We start from the raw sequence: 19,399 nt of genomic DNA, 5'->3' as shown, positions 1-19,399 counted from the left end.
TTTTCCTTTCTCCTTTTATTCCTCTGATTTTTCATGTGCCTCTCTCCTCCCTTAATCTTCCGCCCTTTGTCTTCCTTCTCTTCCTCCCTTCATTTCATCCTCCGTGGCTTCTAACCCTCCACATTTTACTATTCCTCCTTAGTTCATGTCCTTTCCTTGCCTCCTCCTTCATTTTAAGTTGTCTGTCTAGTTATCTTCCTTCTTTCTTTTTTTCTCTTTCTTTTTTTTTTATTTCTTTCCACTGACCTTCACTTTCACTTGCAACTGACCTTCATTCCTTCCTTGACTGTCTTTGGTCTTAACCTTTCATACCTTCTTGATTCCTGACTTTCATTCTCCACACTTTCCAGCAGCACATCCGTCTCTTCCGTAAACTCGCGAACTTACGACCACACAAAACACAAGCCATGACAAACAGACGCAGAAAAAAAAAAAGAGAGAAGAATTGATTTGTAAGAAAATAAACCAACATCAACTCGCATTTAACAATAACAGAATCAAGGGACACAGTAACAAATGAATAAGTGAAATGATACAAACGAGTCTAGCAAGGTACCGAGGTGGATAAAGCGAAGGAGGAGGATCTGATACCATGAAAGCAACACCCAAGGCGGATTAGACTGCTTATCACCAGGCTGTATAGCTACGTAAACATGCTACCTATGTTTTCTTAGTATATACACAACGACGTAGCAAGAGAAGGAGAAAGAGGAGGAGGAGGAGGAAGAGGGGGAAGGAAGAGGAGGAGAAGAGTATCAACACAGAATTATACTGGTCTTTGAGTCTCTGAGAAAACAAACATGTATAAACTTGCTCAGGAAATAAAGGAGAGAGAGAGAGAGAGAGAGAGAGAGAGAGAGAGAGAGAGAGAGAGAGAGAGAGAGAGAGAGAGAGAGAGAGAGAGAGAGAGAGAGAGAGAGAGAGAGAGTAGCCAGACTTTAGAAAGGAGAGGAGAGACGGGAGTGGTCTGAAAGGTGCCAAGATCTTAAGCTGGGAGGACCAAACTGTCTTCTTGTTTACGTTTCTTTGACGAGTGAAAGGAATCGTGGGGTCTGTTCTCTGTGTACACCCACGCACCTTCCTTCATTCTCCTCCTCCTCCTTCTCCTCCTCCTCTTCTTTTTTCTATCCTCTTGGTCCATCTTCCTCCGCAGTGTTCGTCTCTCTTTATCCTCCCTCTCACTACTTCCTTTGCTTCATCGCCCTCCCTTCGTTTTCTTTTTTTTTTTTCGTGCTTTTTCATTTCTAGTTTTGGTTTACCGATTTCCCCCTCGTGCACTTCTTTCTAGCGTCCATTTCTCTCTCTCTCTCTCTCTCTCTCTCTCTCTCTCTCTCTCTCTCTCTCTCTCTCTCTCTCTCTCTCTCTCTCTCTCTCTCTCTCTCTCTCTCTCTCAACCTCGGTTCATTCAACTCTCATCTGCAGTATCTTTTCTCCATCCCCCTCTTTCCCTTCTTTCATTTCTTTTTCTCTCTCTCATCGTCTTTGTTTTTTATTCTTTTATTGTCCCGTTCGTATTTTTTCTTTTCCCTTATTTCTTTCTTCCTTCCTTCCTTCCTTCCTTCTTTCTTTTCCCTCCCGCCTTCATTTATAAATTACGCTGACTAATTTTTTAGATTGTATTGCGTTTTTTTTTATTTCTCTTTACTTTTTATATTATTGTGAGAAAAAAATGTATGGTTTATACTTTCACTGTAGTGGCAATTTTCTACTCTAATTATGACAATCTACCATTTTTTACTCTTATATTTTGTGGAAATATCCTGGTAAAATAAATAAATAAATAAAGAAAGAACATTAAAAACTGACTTGCTAATAATATATTTGGATACGAAAAAAATAAATAAATAAAAAACTATGAAATTGTAAATATATACATTTTTTTTCTTTTTTATTTATTTTCTTACTCGTCAACATTAAATCCTCTTTCGTAAATTTCCCTACCAAAGTTTCTCCAGCGACACCCTGCTTGTCCGACCCGCCGCCAGTGGAAGGGGAACAAGAGGAGGAGGAGGAGGAGAAAGAGGAGGAGGAAAAGAAGGAGGAAGAGGAGAAGGAGGAGGAGAAAGAGAAGCACTGAAAAAAAAATAAAACTAGGCAAGAAAAAATGTCAAAGAAAGTTGAGGTGAAGAAAAATGAAGACGAAGAGAGAACGGAGAGAAGACGGATGAATACACAAATAACGACTAATAAATATAAAAAAGACAAAAACTAGCAACAAAGAAGGAAAAAAAAAAGAACAAGTAGGTATCGATATAATTAACTTGAATTTTCGCCAACCAGAAGGAAGTTTCACATCGCTTGGAACATGACAAGAGAGTAATGACGGGTCTTGTCTGTGTGTGCTGACATGCTTCTTGTTACCAGACGAGCAGCGCTGATCAGGATCGCAGTGCAGAACAATACAGGGAAAAACTGCAAGAAATGTCCTGCTTTCTTGCAGAGTCAATGTTAATAAAGACACAATGCGAGATTCAGTGTTTCCTGCAATATTCATGGAAATAATGCTGAGTTTAGTGTTTAATTGCAGATTCAATACTTTTTTTTCTTCAATGTACGAGGGGTTCTGTCCTAGGGGAATGAGAAAAGGAAGTACGGAAAGAGAAAAGACCCACTGAGGTGCCACTCGCCCCAAAAATACAAAAAAAAAAAAACAAAAAAAACAACAACTTTCCTTGCAGTCTCACTATTAATGGAAATACAATGCAAAATTCAATGTTTCCTTGCAGACTCAATATTACTTGAAATGAATACAAAATTTACCGTTTCCTTTCAGACTATATCACTGGAAATACAAGGCAAAAGTCAGTGTTTTATCAATGATACTGGAAACACCACGTATAATTCCGCATTTTTTCCAGACACAACATTAATGGATATACAATGCAAAATTCACCGGTTTCTCATTGTTACTGCAAACACAACGCAAAAAATCAGTGTTACTTATACTAATCTTCTTATCAGCTGCGACGAAACGTGCTGTTATTGTAATATGATCAGTAATAAATGATAGCGATGATACATTTAAGTAATAACGATGCAGTCAGGTGCTAGTTTTAAAACATTCAATAGCACAGGTAGTGCGTCAGAATAAAAAAAAAAAAAAAGAAAAAGAAAATAAGGGAATCTCCATAAAGTTAAGAGGTCTACACGTGGCAGTCCCTGTATAAAACATACTTACCTATACTCACTTAACATTCTCATCTATACAATAATCTCATACTCTTTAAGATCATTGTCGTCAAAACATATGAACAGAAGAACAAAGAAAATTAGAGAGGTTTCGAGAAGTTGTCAAGCATACACGTAGCAGTTCCTGTATAAAATATAACTATGTATATGCAGAGAGAGAGAGAGAGAGAGAGAGAGAGAGAGAGAGAGAGAGAGAGAGAGAGAGAGAGAGAGAGAGAGAGAGAGAGAGAGAGAGAGAGAGAGAGAGAGAGAGAGAGAGAGAGAGAGTCAGTCAGCCCAGATCAAAATTAAAGCCATACATATAGATAGACAATAAAGAGATAAATCAGACATAAAAAAAGACATATATAAAAATGACTTACTCATTTGTAATCAGAGAGGAAAAAAATAATGAAAAAAAAATACAAAAAATTCATGACAGCAAATTACAATAGAAATGTCAGAAAACGTGATGGTGTTTTACAGAGAGAGAGAGAGAGAGAGAGAGAGAGAGAGAGAGAGAGAGAGAGAGAGAGAGAGAGAGAGAGAGAGAGAGAGAGAGAGAGAGAGAGAGAGAGAGAGAGAGAGAGAGAGAGAGAGAGAGAGAGAGAGAGAGAGAGAGAATCATGTGAAAATAAAGTTAAATAAAATGATAAGTTGCTGTATTGTTCATGTTCATAAACTAAAGATTTACTGACTCAAGAGCAAATATGAGGAATGATTTTATCTAAAGAGAGAAAGCAGGAAAGAGGAGGAGGAGGAAAAGAAACGCAAGCTAACTCAAAGGAAGAACAAACACCAACAGACTTTTTGCCCCAACACGGCTGTTATCTGATAAACTAAATTCTTTCATCTAGACAAGTATACGACAGAGAAGGAGGAGGAGGAGGAGGAGGAGGAGGAGAAAGGTAGAGCAGGAGAAGGAGAAAGAAGAAAAAGGAGGAGGAGGAGCAGGGATGATAAGAAAAAAAAATGGAGCAGGAGAAGGAGGAAGAAAAAGAAGAAAAACATAAAAATAAGGAGGAGGAAGATCAAAGGAAAAGGAACAAAAGGAAAAAGAGAAAGAAAAGAAGGAGAAGGAGGAGGAAAGATGATGATGATGATAAGAAGGAAAGGAAAGGAAAAAAAGCACAGCGAGGGAAAACTAAAGCAAAACGAGTAAAAAGGAAAAAAAAAAAAAGAAAGGTATCAAAAGTCTAAACAGTTCACAGACAGGAAGGAGGAAAAAAAAAAAAAAAATCACCCGGAAAGATACTGGTACAGAACGCGAGCGAAAGTTTGAACATAAATATATAAAGTTTTTTTTTTATTGTATATATTTTTTTTAAGGAGATACACGAACGACGGAAAAATAATGGCAAAAAAAAAAAAAAAATATCTTGGAGCTGCCGAACGCGAACAACAGATTAATATTTCACATGTTTTTACCGCGGCCTTCCATTAATAAGGGAGGAACACCTGGAGATGTGGGACTTAGGTGGTGCTGAATTAAGCCACGTAATTGGTTTCCTGATGATGATGATCGTGAGAATTATGATGATGATGATGGTGATAATAATGGTGATAATGGATACAAATGTCATCTTTAGTTGGTCTTTTTCGCTTTTTCTTATTACCCTTGGCGAAACTGTCTCATGTGTGAAAAAAAAGAAAAAAAGGTAAATAAATGAATAAATAAATATCTGCTGAATGAAACATAAGCTCAAAAATTTTTCTACTCTAATTCTTTGTTCTCACAGTTACTAATGCAAAATATACAGACAAATAGAAACAAAAGAAAAGAAAAAAAAACAATAGAAATCACATTAAATAAGGGCAGTTTTCCATCAAGTGGACAAAAGAACGGTATTTCCCCCGAGCAGTGATGTCACAAACTCCACTAAACATGTCTGCCAGTTAAAGAGAAATTAATATATCCACTACTTAACATTACGAGACCCACGAAGACCAAGAAGGCCAAGAAGAGCTGTGGATGTGACACTCATAGGTGGTGGAAGTGAAAGTTACCTGATAAACTACACGTCTGCAATATATATATTTTTTTCACATATTCTTTCCTACTATTACAATTACCCAATATTTTCACCAGGCTATGAGAATTATAGAGCACCCTTACAGAGATTAAATAAAATCGCTCTTATGTGATCGGTAATAGAGGGAGAAACTGATAAACAACAACTACAACAACAATCTAAGTTTACAGTATTGCTTTATTAAACTTCTGACAATTATGGAGCGTCCTTACAGAGATTAACCCTTCCTCTGCTATTTGGTACATCTTCCCTTAATTACTAACCATTCAGAGACATCGTTACTTATTCTACAGCCACTTCCAATCATTAAACAAGGTAGACATTTCAAAATATATTCTTTTTAATCTCCCCCCTTTTTTTTTTTTTTGGCAGATGCTTATAAAGATTTCATGTATTATCTCTTGTGCTGTGAATTGTCTCATATCGATGTGAAAAGGTTAAAAGTACAATAAAGCCCTTGCGTGATAGGTAACAGAGGTAAAAATAGCTAAAACAACGTAATCTCTTGGTCTATTCGGCCATTAGTTTAAATTTACCACATTGTCTTGAAAGTACTGACAATAATGTAGCATCCATAGGTAAAAAAATAGTCTTAATGTATCAGCCAATGGAGGGAAACTTGATAAAGCAATGTAAGACACTCATCCTTCAATTTTTGACTACCGCTTTGGACTCTTTTCTTGGACGGGCATCTCAGTGGGCATTTTTTTTTTTTTTTATTGAATTTTTGTTCCCCTTGGCCAGTGTCCCTCCTACATAAAAAAAAAAAAAAGGCCGGTGCTCTTCGTATATTCAGCGAGTGTACATTTACTCCATAAGACAGTCTGGTAATGAAGGAAGATGAGTCTACTTCCGCCACTCTTCCTCGCTAACCAACTTCTTTAACTTATTAGGAGGGATGACTGAATTACGTCCCTTGTCTTGCTCTCTCTCTCTCTCTGTCTGTCTGTCAGTTCATTCACTCTCTCTCTCTCTCTCTCTCTCTCTCTCTCTCTCTTGAATTTTTCTCATCCGCCTTTCTTCTCCCCTTTCACCTTTTTCTTTATTTAATCTCCTCTTCCTCCTACATATCATCCTTCTTTATCCTCTGCACTGCACACTCCTCCTCCTCCTCCTCCTCCTCCTCCTCCTCCTCCTCCTCCTCCTCCTCCTCCTCTTTCAGCTGTTCCATTATTAGAATAAATATGAGAACGAGTGATCAAAACAAAAAGTGAATAGAGAGAAACCCTTTGACCAACCATAAATTTTCATCTAATCGCCATCACCACCACCACCACAACCACAACCACCACCATTACCACAACTGTCTTCAGAGTAAACACCTTTATCTATTTTCTCGTGACTATACATAGCTCGAAAAATAAAAATTAAGTAAAAAACGTATTCCTTCGCCCACTCCTTTCCTTCCATGAATATAAAGGTTTCGTCAAGTGCATATTTTATTTTCACTCAGAATCCTCCCACCCGGAATGCAAAACCCAGCCAAATAAAGACCCATATTCTGAAACACTCCTGCGTCACATCTCCATTATACTTTCAAAAGGCTCTGTCTAGTTCAAGCTACACGGGTTTTCAAGACTGTTTTTATGGTTCTGGAGACAGATTAACAAGTCTTCTACATTACTAACGGGAGAAACACTCTTGAAAACTCGGCCAATTATCTCTGCGGCCTTGGGAAACAGTCGTGGTGAGAGAGCGAAGCGTTTCTCAATACGGGCCAGAGATTACCTCAGCGTGTGCCTCGTGTGAATGCTTGCGAAAGAATACAGGGCAGGTTCACGCTTTCCTCGCCTCGTCTTGCCTCCCTCCCACTCACTCAATCAAGATGTGCAGCCTTCAACTTGAATCAGCCCATGAGAAGAAAACAATAGGTGGATGAGAGAGAGAGAGAGAGAGAGAGAGAGAGAGAGAGAGAGAGAGAGAGAGAGAGAGAGAGAGAGAGAGAGAGAGAGAGAGAGAGAGAGAGAGAGAGAGAATTTTAAACATTTATTAATTGCTACCGTTTTATAGGTAAATATTAGATTGATTTCTAAAACATTGATTACATTTGTTAGCTAGTATTTACAAAGCAGAGAGAGAGAGAGAGAGAGAGAGAGAGAGAGAGAGAGAGAGAGAGAGAGAGAGAGAGAGAGAGAGAGAGAGAGAGAGAGAGAGAGATTATCTGAAACCTTAGAACAGCGTCACACATTCAACAGTAAAGAATTTAACATTATTTGCTGCATTTACATAGCAACTTAATTTTATGTATAATTACTGGCCGTTTACTAAGTACAGCTATGTTAAAATTAGCCTCACTTCTATAATACATTATTTTTTTCTTATTTTCTATCTAACACTTCATGATTATCTTCTCATTGTAAAATATAAATATGAGAAATGTTTGTTATTTATCTCTCTCTCTCTCTCTCTCTCTCTCTCTCTCTCTCTCTCTCTCTCTCTCTCTCTCTGACAAGTCGTGCAAGAGAAACAGAAGAAATGTTGGAATGAAAAAAGGAGAGTAGAAAATAGAAACAAAATATGGAAGAATAGAGGTAGAAAACGAAAGAAAGGACAACAAGAGAAAAGAAAAGAATGAAAGGAAGAAAGTGTGGGAGAAGGCGCGAAGGTGGGAAGGGTGAGGAGGTGGAGAAGAAGAAGAAGAAGAAGAGGAGGAGGAGGAGGAGGAGGAGGAGGAGGAGGAGGAGGAGGAGGAGGAGGAGGAGGAGAAAGCATGAGTGATGGATTATTCGAGGAGGAAGGAAGGAAGAGTCAAGCGTGAAGGAGGAAGCAGCCACGAAAAAGGAGAGAGAGAAAGAAGGAGAAAATCGAAGGAGATGGAAAGGAAAACCCGATAAAAATGAGGAGATAAAGGGAAATAACAAGTATATGAAATTTTTAAGAGCTGCCCAGAGAATATATTTAAAAGACTAGATAAAGAAGAAAAAAGGGAAAATGAATTAGCAATATTACTAGTACTACTGCTACTGCTACTGCTACTACTACTATTACTACTACTACTACTATTATTACTACTACTAATAATAATAGTAAAGTGAATTAAAACTGACAAATTGTACACCACTTCCAAAAAGAAAAAAAAAACGTAGAAATTAATGAAAATACATACAAGAAAAGAGAGGAAGAAAACAATGAAAAAAAAAACAGGAAAGAAAAAAAGACAAAACAGAGAAAGAGAGAAAGATAAAAGAAAACACAATACAAAACAACACGCAAGAACAAAAAGAAAAAAAAATGAAGATAGAAAGAGAGGGAAAAAAAGAAAAGGGAAGGAAAGGAAAATACATGAAGAGGAAATGTGGAGGAAAAATCTTTCTGTAATTTCCTGATTTCTGGGCAGGATTTCCTTCTTCTCCCGCCCTCTTGCCAAGCACCTCCGGGAGGGAAGAGGCTGTATTGTTAGACCTCTCCCTCCCCCTCCCCTTCCTCCTCTTCCTCCCCCTCCCCCTCCTCCTCCTCCTCCTCTCCTCCTCTTCTATTTCGCCTTCCTTTTGCTCGTTCTGGTCCCCAAGTGTCGTTGTCCTCTTGGTCCTCCTCCTCTTTTCCCTTTTCTTCCTCCTCTTCTTTCTCCACCTCTTTGTTCTTTTTTTTTATTCGTTGTCCTCTCTTTTTTTTTTGTCTTTTTCCTCCTCTCATTTCGCCACCTTCCCTTGCTCCTCCTCCTTCTCCTTTTCTTCCTCCTCTTCTTTCTGCACCTCCTTGCTCTCTTCCTCTTTCAACATCTTTCTCCTCTTCCTCCTTCCATTCTACCACCTCTTTCATATTCCTTCACTACAGTTCTTTTTTCTCTTATTTTTCTCCTTTATCATCCTTATTCACTGTTCACATCTTTCCTTCTCCCTTTTCTCCACGTCACTGTTTTCTTCTTTATTTCTCTTCATTCTTCACCTCTCTCTCTCTCTTCCTTTCGTCCTCCTTATCGTCCATCTCCTACTCCTCCTCCTCCTCCTCCTCCTCCTCCTCCTCCTCCCTTCATCCAACCTTTTAGTCTAGATTGCCCAAGGTTCAGTAAGGAGGAAGTGATGAATTCCGTAGTAATTAAGAAGCAAGAAAGTAATATATTCTAGTAACGATTTGTGGTTTAATTTCAACGACGAAACCACAGCGTAAGGAAACCAATATCAACAGTCTCTCTCTCTCTCTCTCTCTCCGAAGCTTCGAAACTCCCTTGATTATCTCGAAAATAAAAAGAAAGACGCTTCATTTGTTATTCATTACCGTACTGTTTCAATCTGGCGGTTCCTGAAGACATACTCGAGAGAGAGAGAGAGAGAGAGAGAGAGAGAGAGAGAGAGAGAGAGAGAGAGAGAGAGAGAGACCTTTGCTTGTTTGAGATGGATCTTTTCTTTTTAGTGGTTGGTGGGGAAAGGAGAGGAAGAACAGAGATAGAAAGATGATGTTTGGTGTGTGTGTGTGTGTGTGTGTGTGTGTGTATGAACAAATATGGGGCAAGACAATAAAAAAAAAGCTATGCAAATGACAATGATAACTAGTAATAACAATCTCTCTCTCTCTCTCTCTCTCTCTCTCTCTCTCTCTCTCTCTCTCTCTCTCTCTCTCTCTCTTTCTCTCTCTCTCGCGACCTGGCCTTCTTTCTTCACTACCTGGCAACCTCTTAACAAGGCCGTTATTGCACTAATACGGCTCGTCAAGGGAAAGGCCTCGATCAGATGTACCTTGGGATAGGATCAGGAAACCAGCGGGACACGAAGGATACTGGGGACGTGGAAGGAAAGGGCTCAGGAAACCAGCGGGACACGAAGGGTACTGGGGACGTGGAAGGGAAGGACTAAGTAGGATACAGTATTAGGAATTGTGCTGTAATGAGAAAAATAAGGGCACAATAGTTGGTAGGGGTACGGTAATGGGATGGGAAGGTTACGATGATATTAGTGGGAAAGGTATGGTAATAAGAATGACTTTAATGAATATACGATGATTTGAAAGGTAAGGTACGATAATAATGTAGAAAGACATGAGGGTGGGAATTGTAAAGGTACGTTAATGGGAATGGTGATGTTGGGATTATGGGAATGGGAGTAAAAATGGTGGATAAGGTAAGAGTTATGGGAATAAAGAAAGGAATGGTGGTGGTTGGACAGGGAAAGAATGGAAGATAAACAGACAGAGAGAGAGAGAAAAAGGAATCAAGGAAGATATAAGGACGAAACTTAAAAGGTAGACTTGGGAGAAAAGAAGGAAAGAAAATGGGAAGTTGAAAAAAAAAATCAGTGGAGTGTCTTGACAAAAACTAAAAAAAAAAAAAATAATAAAAAAATTAATTAATTAATTAAACATTCTGCAAAAATACAAACACAGATCAATACCCTGAGGAATAATTAAACAGCCCGATAAATAACAGCGAATCCAAAACTAAAAGAACGTAAACTATATACACACATACCACACACACACAAAAAAAAGACATAACAAAATACAGAAATGTAAGTAAAAATCATAAAACAAGAAAAACAACAACAAGAACAACAAATACATACACGCATAAAAAAAATATATAAAAAAAAACACATCCCATCACGTTCTGGAGGCAATCACAGTTATTTCTATTCGTTCCTACTCTTCTTTATCTATTCTTTTTTTTTTATTATTTTTGACGATCCATTTTTCGCTTCATTCCCACGAGAAACGATACCGCCAATTGCAGACACAACACGAGCCACGCAATCCGCCGAGGCATTCACCGTAACTCTCATCCTTCATCCATTCACCCTCACACAGATTGATCATTGGTTTGCTTGCTTTTATTCACTGTGGTGCAAGTTAGAAGTACAAGAGTCAGTTAGTTAGTCAGTCTCTCTCTCTCTCTCTCTCTCTCTCTCTCTCTCTCTCTCTCTCTCTCTCTCTCTCTGTTTTTCTTACAATCTTTCAATTTTCTTATATCAGTTCTATATTTTTACTTCATTCCTTCAGTTTTCATTCAAGATTTCTCTCTCTCTCTCTCTCTCTCTCTCTCTCTCTCTCTCTCTCTCTCTCTCTCTCTCTCTCTCTCTCTCTCCTAATCGTCTAAAAATTTCTAATTAATCTAACTAAAGCTCATGTGATTTTCTTTGAATAATTTTTCACTTTCATTTTTATTTATCATGCATATTAGTTCCATTCATTCTAAATAGTGGATTTTATATTCATCTTGTACAAAACTATATCCTAACTCTCTCTCTCTCTCTCTCTCTCTCTCTCTCTCTCTCTCTCTCTCTCTCTCTCTCTCTCTCTCTCTCTCTCTCTCTCTCTCTCTCTCTGCGTTTATCCAGGCCAGGTCAACACGCGTCCACACACACACACAAATACAAGGGTCTGTATTCACCCACTCCACTCCAGTAATTTGGATATTAACCCTCGGTAAATATTTTGTGTTTATGAACACATTCAGATATGCTATCTGAATGTTTGCTGGGAATAGGGGGAAGGAGGGAGGAAGGAAGGGAAGAAGGGAGGGAGAGAGAGAGAGAGAGAGAGAGAGAGAGAGAGAGAGAGAGAGAGAGAGAGAGAGAGAGAGAGAGAGAGAGAGAGAGAGAGAGTTAGGATATAGTTTTGTACAAGATGAATATAAAATCCACTATTTGTTCTTTTTTCCTTCAATGCGTTTGGTACAAAAGGAGAGAAAAAAAAAACTGGAATTTTTACTTTTTTTCACCTGCTACTCTTCAATTCCTCTAATAAGCTGCAGTCATTCCGTTTACTTTCAGAATAAGTACAACGGAAACATTAATTTTTTATTCTGATATCTTAAGACACACATACGAAAAAATAAATAAATAAATAAGAGAGCAAAACAAAACATCATCCTTGACACAACAAACATCCCCCTCAGATACTGTAACTAATAAAGGCTAAAACTACACGTCATCTTTCCTTCCTCTCTTTCCTCCTTCCTTGAAGTCAGCGAGAACCTCATTACCAAGGCGAGAGGGAGTGGTTCTTACCGGGTTCTTGTCCTTTAAAGAATCACAGAGACGTTGCACTGAATGGATGAAGAAAACGATGTGACAATAGAAAATATAGGACAGGTTGTTATCAGTTACTTGTAAGAGGAAAAGGAGGGAAGGAGACAAGAATAACAGAAAGAGGGAATGGAAGGAGTGATGAAAGTAAAGGAAGACAATAACCTAGCAAGAAAATAGATGTTTTGAGGATACGAAAAGGAAGAGAAAGGAGGATGAGGAGAAAGAGAAAGTAATAAATGTAAGGATAAGAAAATAAATAAGAAGTGGAAAAAAAAGAGAGAGAGAGAGAGAGAGAGAGAGAGAGAGAGAGAGAGAGAGAGAGAGAGAGAGAGAGAGAGAGAGAGAGAGTTGAAGTGGGTCTGCTTTATTTACCTGCCGTCCTAAAGCGCTGAATTATGTAAATCTGAAATATGTACCGCTGACAGGAAGGGAAAAAAAGTTTGCCCGAGAGCAGAGTTGTTGGAGGAGCGAGTCACGTGAACACACACACACACACACACACACACACACACACGTACACGAGATAATGTATTGTAAGTTTTTTTTTCCTTCACGGTTACGTAGATACTAGTATATACATATACAGAGAGAGAGAGAGAGAGAGAGAGAGAGAGAGAGAGAGAGAGAGAGAGAGAGAGAGAGAGAGAGAGAGAGAGAGAGAGAGACTATATCCACCAACATTCATTACCTAAAAAGTAAATTCTACATACAAAACAGAAGCTCCGACTATTTTTTTCTCTCTCTGTCTTTGTCTCTCTGTTTCCTTCCTTTTCCTACTTTCCCCTCTCTTCGTCTCTTCTTTCCTCCCTCTCTTCTCTCCTCCTCTTCATAATGCTTTGCTCCACTCTCACAACAACACACACACAATGCATCTTTAGGGATTAAAATCATGGTAATATTTTTTCCTAGTCCACCTCTCATCGTGAACAGCAATAGCACGTATTTTGAAACGCTTTGTTCTTGCTGCTTCTACGTATGGACTATTTTCAGTGGCCCTGGAGATCATTAGTCAGGTTCTTATAGGTAGATTTTCCAGTGATGATACAGAATACTTATCAATGTATCACTGGAATCATGAAAATAACCTTGAAAATCGGAGTAACTTCCACAAGAGGCTGTTAAAAAGAAATTTAGGTAAGATGCTTAAATGTGTAGCAATACAGAACGCTTCTTAATCCATGTCTAGAATCATGAAAACGCCCTTGAAAAACTTGAAAAACACAGCTACTTCACTATATTCTTTTAAAAGTAGACCAGATGTCCCTCCTACATATAAAGAAATAAAAAGAAAATAAGACTGTGAAATGAAACGAAACACAGACCAGCCTTCCTTCGTGTCTGCGTCTCTTTATTCCTTCCAAGACTCTTAATTCCCTTACGAAACACCAGTAATAACACGAGAAAAACACCAAGGTAGGGTTAGATTCCCCTTCCTCCTTTCTTATGTACTGTTACCCTCCACCCCCGAGGCTGTGGAGTGCGTATACCTTTCTGCTACTTCGTTGAGTATGTATGCGTGTGTGTGTGTGTGTGTGTGTGTGTGTGTGTGTGTGTGTGTGTGTGTGTGTGTGTGTGTGTGTTTTTTTTTTCTCCCTTCTGTCCTTCACGAAAAGATCCAGTCCCTGCCTCACCGCGGGCCGCCCCTCCACAATGTTATTTATTTACCAAACAATATGCGCTTACGATGTCCAGGTCTCCATTCTCAAATCTCTTTCTCTTTCTTTTGCTTTCTCTCTTTCTGCCTTCTTCCGCTCTTTCCCTTCTCCTCTTCCTTTCCTTTACTCTCCTCCATCAGTTGTTGCCTCACTCACTCTCTTTATCCTTCCTGATCTTGATTCCTTGTTCTCCTCCTACTTTTCTCCTCTTTTTCTTCTCCTATTCCTCCTCCTCCTCCCATTCAGCATATGTGGCTTCCTTTCGGTCGTTTTCTGTGTATCTTTATCCATTTTTTTTGTTTGTGTGTGTAATCTGTCAACTGAGAAAAAAAGCAAAAAAAATTACTAGAGTGCTCAATCAATAGTTATGTAGATATTTTGACTGACTCTCTCTCTCTCTCTCTCTCTCTCTCTCTCTCTCTCTCTCTCTCTCTCTCTCTCTCTCTCTCTCTCTCTCTCGTGCCCCAGGTCACCTCGCATCCTTAAAAACCACCAATGAAATTTTCTCTCCGAAAATCTCATTTCCTTACGGTTGCTGAAGGGAAGGAGAGGAGGAGGAGGAGGGAGTCTGAAAGATGAGGGAGATGAATGTTAGAAGGGCTGGAAGAGAGAGGAGAAAAGAAGAAGGAAGAGAAGAAGGAAGGGAAGGGGATATCGCATGGGAGGGAGAGAGAGAGAGAGAGAGAGAGAGAGAGAGAGAGAGAGAGAGAGAGAGAGAGAGAGAGAGAGAGAGAGAGAGAGAGAGAGAGAGAGAGAACACGAAAGCTACTGAGAGGAACATAAAAGAGAGACAGGGTTTTATCGCAGAGGAGAATGGAGACAATAAAAATCCTTCTTAGATGTTTTTCCTCTAATTATACGTAGTACATCTTTGTCCTCTATACCCATCCACCCACCAACACATACACACACACACACACACACACACAACAACAATCCCTCCCTCCCCCCTCACACACACACACACACACACACACACACACACACATTAGAAAAGATGCAGAGATGAAATGGACAAAGGAAGAGTAAAGTTAAAGATGAAGGAAGGAGGAGGAGGAAGAGGGGGAGGAGGAGCTTAAGAAGTGCTGAGCGTGACGGCAGAGACAGGATCAGACAGACAAAATGTAAACCATAAGCTGGAACAGAGTGGAAGAGAATGAGACGAAGGAAAAGGAAGAAAATGAGAGAAAGAAAGAGAAGGAGAAGAAGGAGAAGGAGAAGGAGGAAGAACTGGAAGAGAAGATTCATATATCAAAGAGAGAGAGAGAGAGAGAGAGAGAGAGAGAGAGAGAGAGAGAGAGAGAGAGAGAGAGAGAGAGAGAGAGAGAGAGAGAGAGAGAGAGAGAGAGAATGTAACAACTTATCCTTAAAAGCAAATATATAATTCATGCGTATTAATTTTTTCAATATTAACTGCAAGTGCAATTTGACACAAGCGTCACTCTTGATGCTTCAATGTTATGCCAAGCACCTCCCTGCAATACGCACAATAACCGTGTGTTTGGAACGTGAATGTGAATGGTTACTGTGTTTAGGTAGAAATTGAATGGTTACCGCGCATTGAATTAAACACAAGGCAATTGTAACTATACGGTGCTCATGTGTATACGTATGTGAATGATCTCACTTTGTACATTTCATGTTTGTGTTCATTCCTACGGCTATTGATACGATGAGTGGGGGGGGGGGGTTGTTGTAGCTAAAGAATATAATACTCTTCTGTAGTTTCTTTGTATAATTTGTAGTAGTCTTCGTGAGTTTTGATAGTTAAGTGATTTTTAATTTTTTTTTGTAATGTGTATATCATTTTCCTTTCTATTTTTCTTATTTTTAATACGCACGTCCATCACGTAGTACCTTATTACAACTTCTGGCAGTCTGAAATTTAAACAAGCTAAAATGTTTTTCTTCATAACTTATTTTTCTTCTCATATTTCTTACTTCATACGTTCAGTATATAGCGAAGTGACCTTTGCTTAAAACTCCACCGTCATTATTTTCTCTTCACATATATATATATATATATATATATATATATATATATATATATATATATATATATATATATATATATATATATATATATATATATATATATATATATATTTTTTTTTTTCATAATACATTAGTTTTAATTTTGTCTCTTGTTTATATCATCATTTGAGACTGCAAGACCCTTTACTGAGAGTCTTCCACCTTCTCTTTATGCTGTGGTTCCCTGAAGATTCTTGGATTAATTAGTATTCTTTCTCCTGTCCATATTTTTTAATAATACAATATTTTTCATTTTGTCTCTTGTTTTTTTTTCATCATTTTTTATCATGAGACCCTTTTTTTGAGAGTTCCCACTTCACTCTTATTGGTATTTTTCCAGAATGTCTGTTGATCAGTCAATATGTTAAAAAAAGTGGTAATACAGTAATTTTAATTTTGTCTCTTGTTTTTTTGCCGTAACGCTACAATATGAGATCTTAAGAGTCTTTTCTGAGAGCTTCCCCCTCTTTCCCTTCTCGCTATGGCTCCCTGAATGCCCTTGGTTCGGTCACAGCGCACCGGACAGCACGTGTGCCTCGCTGCCGCTGTAAACACGGTGCACTCAACAGGCTTCCATAAAGTGGCGGAGTGCTGACAAACAAAGTAAGTTAGGCGAAGGTGCATGAGGGAAAAGAGCAGGTCTAGAAGGAAATACACGAGAGATTCTGGGAGGAATGTAAATGTATGGCAAATGGAAATAGAAGCGAAATGTGCACACGTTAAATCTTGCGTGTTAGAGACGTGATGAAAAAGTGTACTGCGGAGAGGAGCGGAAATCAGTAATGGAAAGTGATATGGAAAGACATTAAAGATGAAAAAAATGTGGAACTTCGAGAAAAATACGAGCATTATGTTAGACAGATTTAAGAGGGAATAGGAAAAAAATAAGAGGAGACAGGAAAAAAAAATCAGAGAAACAAGAGAAAAATAAGAACAGTAATAAACGAAAAATTCATGAGAAGAAAGACTAAGAGAGGTGAACACAGTGGGGTGAGTCGCTTCCCCTGGCGGAGGCAAATAGGGAAGAGCGGGCTTCCCTGAAGGGTGGCTGACCCTCAGAGGAAAGGAGGAAGAACATGAGGCCACCCTTTCACCCTCACTCTGTACCTTCCCCTCGCCCACATTGCCGATTCTCCCTTCCGAAAGAAAGTACAAAGACACAAAAGAACACAAGGGAAGAACAAACAATAAGAATTTTTGCTACACTACTTAATTGAGTGAGAGAGAGAGAGAGAGAGAGAGAGAGAGAGAGAGAGAGAGAGAGAGAGAGAGAGAGAGAGAGAGAGAGAAATTGTTTTGAAATCCCTTGTGCTATTCACAGTCGCCACAAATAACATGCGTACACTAGAGAGAGAGAGAGAGAGAGAGAGAGAGAGAGAGAGAGAGAGAGAGAGAGAGAGAGAGAGAGAGACTAGGTAGGGAACGATTCCATAAATATGAGCAGAAAAACAAGCAGTGCGTGCCTCAAGAGAAGGGAACATTCCTCAGCATTTAAACGGAAAACAATGGAAAGATGAACTAACAAGCGGGAGAGGATTAGGGAAGGTTCAGGGACGGCAGGGAGGGAGGCAGGGAGAGAGTAGGCGGTGAGGAGAGTAAAGGGAAAGGAGTATAAAGAGCAGAGAAAGAGAAAGAGAGAGAGAGAGAGAGAGAGAGAGAGAGAGAGAGAGAGAGAGAGAGAGAGAGAGAGAGAGAGAGAGAGGGAAAAATAGGTAGAGTAGTGGCGATGAAGTACATGTGCCAGGGAATTAGAAGACGGAGCGAGGGAAAAAGAGGAGGGAATAAGAGTGAGGGAAGGGGGAGGAAAGAGAAATTACCACTTCATATATAACAAATCATCTACGTGGAAGCAAGAGGAGGGTCGGAATCGGGGAGTATTTTTAGAACAGCGTGCGGGTAATTAGTTGAGGGGCTACCACCACCATCACCACCACCACCACCGCCACCACCACCACCACCACCACCACCACCGCCGCCGCCCACAGCCTGACTCCGCGAAGCTTTGTCAGGCGAGATGGTTTGCGCCACTCCCAACCTGCAGGCGGCGGCGGGGGTCGTGGGAGAGAGGGTGTGGTGGGAGGAGAATGTAAGAGAAGAGAAGGGAAGAGAATGGAAGGGATGCGAAGGGAAAAGGAAAGGGAGGAAAAGGGGAAGGGGAAGGAAAGGAAAAGAGAGTGGAAGGGGAGAGGAAGGAAAGGGAAAGAAATGGAAGGGAAGGTGCAAACGTGGAATGGAAGATATGGAATGAAAACTGAAAAAGTGAGAGGATCTTTTGGTGTGTGTGTATGTGTGTGTGTGTGTGTGTGTGTGTGTGTGTGTGTGTGTGTGTGTGTGTGTGTGTGTGTGTGTGTGTGTGTGTGTGTGTGTATACCTTCATGGCTTGCATTGAAACATGTCCCCTGTCCAGTAACACACACACACACACACACACACACACACACACACACACACACACACACACACACCTTAGGCACATGGGTGTGACAGCAAAACAGGTAATGGGCCAATATGCTTCTGCTTCTCACCGTCCTTCTAATACACACACCCCCTTCCCTTCCTCCACTTCCCCACCCGACACCCTTCCCTTACCACACCCTATATACCCTGCTGTCCCACCACACGCAGCACCCTTCATCCCAACACCCACCCTTACGTCTTCCCAACACCCATCCCTTCTTTCTTACCCATCCTATCTGATCCCATCCCATCTTCACCCTGCAGTCTTCTCCCTTACCTATCTTACTCTCTTTCTTCCCTATGTCTACCACCCCCATCCCTTCCAGCAGATCCCCGCCCCCCTCCCCACCTGCCCCAGGATCAATAACAGGTCCGTCCCGCCTTCAGTGTCACGTGACGGACCAGATCCTCCTGTGTATGGCTGATGAACTGCCTCGTTAACCCTAAATGATGCGAGATTACCTCCCTTACCCTCCCCCTCCTCTGCTTTGGTTACCCTGGGAGAAAATGGAGGGACAGACACGTAGGGTGGAGGGAGGGAGGAAGGGAAGGATGGAGGGAGTGAGGGAGTGTGTGTGTAGAGCAATATGTCCGTGAATATAATAAGGAGGATGTGTGTTTGGCGAGGGGAAGGAAAAATATGAGGAAAATTTAAGTGACGCTAGGTTGTGTAGAGATGGGTGGGTGTGTTTAAAGGTACGAGTGTAGAAGATGTATTTAAGATTACTGAAAAATGAGAGGGAGACAAGAAGAGATGAAGAGAAAGAAGTGTAAAGTGAATAATTATACATACAAGGTGAAAAAAAGAAGCTCAAATCCTGTCTGCTATAAAGAGAGATTGGCGAAGGAAAATAAAGAAAGGAAAATAAGAGGAAGAAAAAAAGATGAAAAGAGAAGCTTAAAGTGAATAATTATAGAAGTAAGATAAAGACGACCCCCAAAATCCTGTCTGTTGGAAATATATAAGGGAAGAAGAAAGATGATAAAAAATATGATGGGAAGGAAAACGAAGAAAAAAAAGTAAGAGGAAGAAAAGAGATGAAGAAGAGAAGCGTAACGTGAATACTTGTAGAAGGTAAAAGACAAACCCCAA

The 19,399-nt window shown here is 39.8% G+C and overlaps 1 long non-coding RNA gene across 2 annotated transcripts in view; it reads right to left on the bottom strand.

The window, feature by feature from the left end:
• LOC135101362 (uncharacterized) overlaps positions 1 to 19,399 on the bottom strand; it is a 382,194-nt gene that overhangs the window by 247,296 nt on the left and 115,499 nt on the right. The window lies entirely within an intron of this gene.

The sequence above is a fragment of the Scylla paramamosain genome, chromosome 6 (assembly GCF_035594125.1).
Source record: "Scylla paramamosain isolate STU-SP2022 chromosome 6, ASM3559412v1, whole genome shotgun sequence".
NCBI classification, from domain to species: domain Eukaryota; kingdom Metazoa; phylum Arthropoda; class Malacostraca; order Decapoda; family Portunidae; genus Scylla; species Scylla paramamosain.
Note: the sequence above shows the minus strand (reverse complement) of the source record. Positions and strands in the feature narration are given on the sequence as shown.